Below are 8,535 nucleotides of genomic sequence, written 5' to 3'. Positions count from 1 at the left end.
TGGTAATTTAATTGGCTTTGTATTGCATCTATAGATCACTTTCGGGAGTATGGCCATTTTGATGATATTTATTCTGCCTATCCATGAACATGTAAGGTCTTCTTTGATTTCATTTTTAAATGTTTTGTAATTTTCTTTGTAGAGGTTTTTTTCTTTGACCTCCTTGGTTAAGTTTATTCCTAAGCATTTTATTTTTTTGTGGGAGATCCTGAGTGGAAGTGTTTTCTAGATTTTTTTTCTTGGTGGATTTATGACTATAGAAAAGCTTCTGATTTTTTAAGATTGATTTTGTATCCAGATCTTCTTATTGAGATATTGAGGCCATTTATGTTCAGTGTGATTATTGAGAGATGATTATTTTTGGTGGTACTGGGGTTCCTGCAAACTCTTCTACCTCCAGGCTACACTCTCAGACCTATTTTATATTTTTATTTGGAAACAGGGTCTGTTAAGCCAGCAAGGCTGGCTCTAAACCTGTGCGATCCTCCTGTCTCCACCTCCCAAGTACGGGGATTACAAGCGTGCACCACCATGCCTGGCGAGAGATGATTTTTAATTCCTAACATATTGAGATTTAACTTCTGTTTGAGGTAGTGTTTGTTCTTCTTTGCTTAATTGTTTGCTGGATGGAAATTCTTGTTTCTCTGGTCTGGCGTATCTTATTTCTTCTTTGCAGTTAATCTCTTTCAGTATTTCCTCTAGTGCTGGTTTTGAAGACATAAATTCCTTCAGCTTCTGCTTGTCATGGAAGAATTTTATTTCCCCATCTAATTTGAGAGATAGTTTTGCTGGGTAGGAAATTTTTAGCTTCAAGTTATTTTCTTTCAGAGTTTGGAATGATACTCCAGGTCTTCTGGCTTTCATGACTTGGTTTGGGAAGTCTGGAGTGATTCTAATTGGTTTGCCTCTGAATGTCACTTGGTCTTTTGTTTTTGCTGTCTTTAAGATTCTCTCCTTGGCTTCTATGTTGGTCAGTTTGACTATTATGTGGCATGGCGAACCTTTTCTCTGATCTTGTCTAAAGGGGGGATCTATAAATTTCCTGTACCTGTGTATCGACTTCTTGTTCTATGTTTTGAAATTTTTCTGACATTCCTTCTTTGAAAAGACTGTTGATACCTTTGGTTTCACCTTCTATTCCTTCTTCTATGCCAATTATTCTTAGATTAGCTCTTTTAAAATGAGCCCATATTTCTTCAATGTCCAATTCATGCTGTTGAATTGTTTTTTCTAAGTTATATACAGAGCTGAATGGACTGTGATTGCATCCTACTGCGCAGAAGTAATTGCCTTGCCAAGTTACATTTGATTTCATGAGATTTTATTTGCAGCTTATTTTTTTCTTATTTCTTTTTCTTTTCTGTGTGTGTAGTACTTGGGGCGGAACCCAGGGGCTTTTCTACCTCTGGGCTATACTCCCAAACCTATTTTATACTTTATTTGGAAACAGGCCTCACTAAGTTGCTGAGAGCCTCACTAAGTAGCTGAGGCTGGCTTCAAACCTGTGCGATCCTCCTGTCCCAGCCTCCCAAGCACTGGGATTATAAGCGTGCGCCACCACACCCGGCTTAAAATCTATTTCTAATATATTGGTGCACACAATACATAAATAAATTTCAGGTACATTATGTTAAGTGAAAGAACCCTGTATCAAAGGTTTACACAATATTAGTTCACTAAATCACATTCTGAAAAAAAAGAGAAAGAAAAAGCATAGATAGAAACAGAGAACAGATTAGTGGTTGCCAGAAGTTAGGAGTAGGGCTTTGAATGCAAAAGATTAGCCACACATTTTCTTTTTCTTTCTTTTCTTTTGCAGAACTGAGAGGTGAACTCAGGGCATTCTACCTCCAAGCTATATCTTCAGCTGTTTTTTTTTTATTTTTTGTTTTGGAGCAGGGTCCTGCTAAGTTGCTAAGAGTCTCACTATGTTTCTGAGGCTGTCCTTGAACCTGTTGTCCTCTTGTCTCAGCTTCTCAAGTATTGGGATTACAGATATACATCATCATGCCTGGCAAAAGAATTCTTGGTTGGAGTTTTATCTGTATCCTGTTTGTGGTGATGGTTATAATAACACATGTGTTTTAAATCTCATAGAACTGTACATGGAAGAATTTAAATTATACTATTTTGCAATTAAATAACTTTTTTATGTTAAACATTTTAAAATATATTTTTATTGGTGCATTGTAGTCAAACATCACAATGGAATACAAGACTTGTGAGGATTTCCAAGCACACATCATCCAATTGGCCCTTATCCAATCCCCATCCCCCTCCCTCCCCCTCCCTCAACCCCATACTTGATTTAGTGATTAACTTTGATATATTTGTTTACATACATCATGTGTTATAAAGAGATTCCATCTCCTCCCATCCCATTCTCTCTGATTGGTCACCTTAATTGCTCCTCCATAGGACCCCTTCTTCAATCAGATTTCCTCCTATTACCCATTTCTTCCTAGTTTTTGCATATTAGGGAAAGCATCTGATTTTTACAATTAAATAACTTAAAAAGAAAATTCCCAGGCAGGTGTGGTAGTATACACCTATAATTCCAGTATTTTGGAGACTGATATAGGAGGATTACAGGATGACAGCCATCATCAACAATTTATCAAGGCCCTCAGAAACTTTGTAAGACCATGTTTCAAAATAAGAAATAAAACAGAGGGGTGGGGATGGTGATGCATGACTGTAATCTTCGTACTTGAGAGGCTAAGATAAAAGGATTGTGGGTTAGAGGCCAGGCTCAGCAACTTAGTGAGACCCTGTTTCAAAATAAAAAATAAAAGAGCTGGGAAGTTAGCTCAGAGGTAGAATGCTCCTGGATTCAATCCCTAGTACCAGAAAAAAATAAAAGAAAGAAAGAAAACAGGGCTCAGGGGTATAACCCAGAAGTAGAATGTGCCTGGGTTTCATTTCTAGTAACCTTCCCCCCCACAAAAGAAAATTCCTGATAGCTGGATTATTATTGGCATCAATCATGCTCAATGCATTTGATTCATAAGGGGTGCTCAATAAATAGTAGCTGCTATTACTGTCTTCCAGGGAGTGTAGAGGTTCCAAGCATGGACTCTTAACCTGCTCGCATGCAGGTTCCACTTTCTGGAATGTAACTTCTCTGTGCCTGAGTGTTCTCTGTAAGATGTGTAGTAATTGCATATACCCTACTGTGTTATTAAGCAGATTAAATGAGTCAATATAGGTAAGAATTTAACGAATGTTCACTTATTAATATCATTTATTGTTTTTTACACTGTAAGTCATATGTTGCCTAACTGAGAATACATTCTGAAAGTTGCTAGACAATTTTGTCATTGTGCCAACATCACATATATTCTTACAAAAGAGTAGATTGATATGGCCTACAACATATCTGGGTGATATGGTACAGCCAGAGAGGTATGCGATCTGTCATTGACTGAAACATCGTCATGCAGTACAAGACTATGGTTTCTATGGAGACAAGCTGGAGAGGTGCAGTGTGTGCCTCTGACCTTAGTCTCAGTAGCCGCCTCCGAAGGCCTCTGCTGGCATCTATCTTTTCTGACCAAGATGGCAAATAAGACAAGGGTCAGGAAGCTGGAACTGTGAAGCTATTTGGGTTTCCTATGATTTCTGAGAGGCAGATCTGATGGGGGAGAGGAGGCCCCAGCAGAGGTCTTGTTTGCATAATTAGCTCCATCTGTTTTCTTGGAGTTGATGAGCCTCTTAAGTATTTTTAAGTTGGCTGTCTGACCATCTTTTCCAGAAGCAGGAAATTGTAAGTCTTTCCATTTCCCTCACAGGAGGGAGATCCTTGCATATGAGAATGACACCATAGAGCTACTGAAATATTACTCACTGGCTGGCTACAGTCTTAGGTTCTATTTGAGGGCTTCCTGATATCTTGCCCCAGGGATCTGGGTGACTGATGTTGTTAGTGCTTCTAACCTTTCTATAGGAGCTATGGTCTGTGTGAAGCCTGCATGGTTCTATTTGGTTTCTAGAGAATTCAAGTGTCAGCATGAGGGTTTGGGGTTGTAGGCAAAGACAGTAGCATACCTTGTCCTCTGGGGTGTAATGGACTTTTCTGGTCTTGCTATTGCTTAGATATATCAAAATCTAGTAAGATAAATATGGTGGCACATGCTTGTAATCCCAGGACTTGGGAGGCTGAGACAGGAGGATGGCAAATACCAGGCTAGCTTTAGCAACTTAGTGAAACTCTCAGCAATTTATTGAGATCCTGTTTCAAAATAAGAAATAAAAAGTTATAGTCCAGAGATAGAATGCCCCTGAGTTTAACCCCAGTACCCCCGCTCCCACACATAAAAGTTAAATGCAGCCAATAAGGAAGGGTAGGGATAGAAGTGGAATTCTATTTCTTTCTTTCTTTCTTTTTCTTTCTCTCTTTCTCTCTCTCTCTTTCTCTCTTTCTTTCTTTCTTTCTTTTTCTCTCTCTCCCTTCCTTCCATTATTTTTTCTTCTTTCTTCCTGCCTTTCTTTCTTGTATTGTTATTTTCTTTTTCCTCCTTATTTTTTTCATGGTACTGGAGAGTGAACCCAAGGTGATTCTACCTTCAAGCTACTCTCCCAGACCAATTTACTATTCTTTATTTTGAAATAGGGTTTTACTAAATTGCAGAGGGCCTCAGTAGATAGCTGAATCTAGCCGCGAACCCTGGCTGTGAACTCCGATCCTCCTGTCTCAGCCTTCCAAGTACTGGGATTACAAGTGTGCGCAACCACGCTTGGCTTCCCAGCCCTTTTAAAACATTTTTATAAGAAACATTTTGAAGACTGTGACCCTAGTACTTGGGAACTTCATTGGCTTCTTGTTACATTTTGTTCAGATCTGATCTTCCTTGACGGTCCCTCTCATCATTAACACCTTAATTCAGAAGCCATACCTTCTGTGAGAGGGGAAAAAAACTCAGCAACTTTATTGAGATATAATAGACAAACTGTGGAGGGCTGAATAATGGCCCCCAAAAGGTGTCTATATCCTAATCCCTAGAACCTGAGGATGTTACCTTACTTGGCAAAAACAACTTTGTATGTGTGATTAAGTTAAAGAGATGGAGAAATTAGCCTGAGTTATCTGGGTGAGCCCTCTTGTAATTGACAGGGTGCTTATAAGTGTGGGGTAGGAGGATGAAAGCCAGTGAGGAAGCTGAAAGGTGATATTGAACCTGGAGGTCCACATGACGCACTTTGCAGATGCAGGAGGGGCCAGGAGTCAAGCAATGCAGGCAGCCTCAAGAATCTGAAATAAGAAAGGAAACAGATTCTTCCGGAAGGAACACAACACTAATACAATTTTAGGTTTTTTATGCCCAGAATGTAAAAGAATAAATTGGTGTTGCCATCAAGTATGTCTTAATTTGTTACAGCAGTGATAGGTTCTAATGCGCAAGCTATATAATTTTGTGGTGCTGCAATTTAGATATACTATAAGTGCGTTTGCAAAATTCACGTGCTGGAAATTTAATCTTCAGTGTAGTAACATTGAGAGGTGGTGGAGACTTTAAAAGGTGGATCCTAGTGGAAGGCAATTAGGTCACATTGACACTGTCCCTGGAAGAGATTAATGCAGTTTTTACAGGACCTTGGTTAGTTCCTTTGAGAATGAGTTGTTATAAAGAGCAAGTCCGGCTCTGGATCTCTCTGGTTTTCTTCCTTGCCAAGTGACTGTTCTCTTTCTCTTGCATGCGCTACTGCTATGATGCTGTCTATTGTTGCGATGCAGCCTGAAGGTCCTCCCCAGGGGCTGAACAGATGGAGCCACCTGATCTTAGACTTTCAGTCATCACAACTGTCAAATAAGCCTCTTTTCTTTATAAATTACTCAGTCTCAGAAATTTTTTCTATAGCAACAGAAAACAGTGGATTTTAGTGCCTTCACAGAGTTGCTGTGCAACCACCAATAAAATCAGTATTAGAACATTTTATTGCCCCCTTTGCCCCATCAAAAACAAAACAAAATAAAACAAAACATCCAGGTGTGGTGGTGCAAACTTGTAATCCCAGAGGAGGCTGGGCGGCTGAGACAGAAGGATTGCAAGTTTGCAGCCAGCCTCCGTAACTTAGTGAGGGCCTCCACAACTTAATGAGAGCCCGTTTCAAAATAAAATAAATAAATAGGGCTAGGGGTGTAGCTCAGAGGGAGAATGTCCCCGAGTTCAACCCCCAGCCCCCCCCCCCCGAAACTAAAACAAACGACACAAACAAACTCTATACTAGTGAGCACTCCTCTTCCACTTGTGGGTAAGCATGTGGCCTTGGAAAGATTTCTAACTCATATGAGCCTCAGCTTCCTCATTTGTAAATGGGATACTACTTATTTCCTAAGGACGTTGTAAGAATTCCGTGAGATGAGGTAAGTGCTGAGCACAGTGCCTGCAGGTAGCATTCAGAGTAAGTAGTTTTATTATTTTTATTAATACCCATGACGGGGCGGTTGTGAGATTCCAAGGGAGGGATGAAAGTGAGGCTGAACGAGGCCAGTGGCTGAGGGAGAGAGAAAAGGGATCTGGTTTCTCCGAAGCTCAAAGCAGGGATATACTCCCTCTTTGGAGATGCTCCCTCCATCCCGCAGGTGACTATGAAGACCTGCCGCCTGGTTCCTGCGCGGCCACCAGAGGGCAGTGGAGCCAAGGCTGCGGGCGGATGCGGCCTGCTGTGTAGGGGGCGCTGGTGTATGCTGTCACCGGGCCTTTATTCACTGTTCTGAAACCTAATTGTGTATTTGCACTGGACTATTCCCCTCTTCCTTGTGTTGTATATTTGATGACTTTGTTCAAAACACACTTGACATTGCAAGGTAGTCTCTGGGTTTCTGTTCTGTCCTTGTGGTTAAAACCTTTTGGTTTCTACCAGCTGTGTTTATTTTTCCAGCATTCAAGTGGCTGAGAATACAGGGCCTTGCTCAGCAGCGCCAGGATGAAACTCAGTTGCTCTTTTGCCAGTTCAAAACTTGGGGTTGTCCATCTTGTATTTCACCTGTACACTCCAAGGTGGGTCAGTTCTGCCCAAATCACAGGGACTGTGGTGGCAGGTGGTGGGGTTTGGTGGGTATGATTCCCCAAAGGAAATTTATATAGTGTCACTAGACAAAACCTCAGATGTCTACTACAGTTACCAGATGGGAACAGCATAATTCACTAAGATCCCTGTCTTGGGGCTCCAGTTCCCAGGGATGGAATCTCAGCTCCACCACATACCAGTCGTGTGACAATGACTGGGTCACTTCAGCTGTCAGCCTGAGTCTCAGTGTCCCCGTCTGCAAGGTGGGTGGGGTGACCCACATCGTCAACCTGAATCAACGTGAATGCACATGCAAAGGGACCAGGCAAGCTCTGCCAGGCGTCCCTGCAATTTGGAGTGGCATGAACTATGAAGCCTAGATTGTTAGCTGATCAGATCCCGGACAGCTGTCCACAGATGTCTATTGCAGGATCTGGCTACAGCAGAAAGAGCCAAACTGCCCTGGGCTCAAATCCCAAATTTGCCACTTATTAACCACATTTTCTTCCTCCATGCAATTATTCCTGCTGGAATGTTGAGAGAATTGAGAAGATGACAAATAGTCAGGGTCTGGCATATATGTATGACAGCTGATAGCACATATAGGCCTGGAACTAATGACAGATGTGTTCTTAGCGCAGTTATTACTCCAGAGCATGCCAGGAATCCAGGTGCAAACCTATTAGGACAGATCACATGCTCTAGGAACAAAAATCATGTCCTTCTGGATAAACGGTACACATTTGGCCAGCAGCCACAGGCCCTGGGAAGGCTTTGTGTGCACTGGCCCCTTCCTCCTTTCAACTGGGGCTGGGTTCAGCCTCACAGAGGTTCCTACTTCACTGTAACTGCCTCTTAGGTTCTGTTAGCAGCCTGTCTTTTATTTTCACTTTCCACTTATAAGGCTTTCAGCTGGACAGTTTGAACAGAATTTCATCTGAAGTGTGCTAAGTTTTTCTCCCCATCATTGACAGAGATCTGGGATCATCTTTGGCTAGGAAAAATTGTAAGTAAACACATTTACCAAAATGTGGCCCCTTCCCATTACATAGCTCTTTCACAGAAATGGAGAACTTAAGAGAACCAAAGAATATTTGAAAAAGACCTTATAAATTACTTAATTCAGCATATTCTTTATTTTTATTTTATTTTATTTGGTGCTGGGAATTGAAGTCAGGGGTATTCTACATTCTTCAATCTATACTACCAGCACTTTTAATTTTTTTTTTGAAACAGGGTCTTGCTAAGTTAGTATGCCTTGCTAAGTTACTGTGTCTAGCCTGTGATACTCCTGTCTTGGTCTCTCAAGCACTCGGATTACAGGAGTGTGCCACCACGGCTGGCTCAGCCTACCATTTTAGAGAAAGTGAATTAAAAATGTTAGATTATGCCGGGCGTGGTGGCGCACGCTTGTAATCCCCGTGCTTGGGAGGTGGAGACAGGATGATTGCGCAGGTTTGAAGCCAGCCGCGCTGGTTTAAGAGACCCTGTTTCCAAATTTAAAAAAAAAAAAAAAAGGTCTGG

The sequence above is a fragment of the Muscardinus avellanarius genome (genome assembly GCF_963383645.1).
Source record: "Muscardinus avellanarius genome assembly, chromosome: 1".
NCBI lineage: Eukaryota > Metazoa > Chordata > Mammalia > Rodentia > Gliridae > Muscardinus > Muscardinus avellanarius.
The sequence above is the reverse complement of the archived record's forward strand: the minus strand, read 5'-3'. Positions refer to the sequence as shown.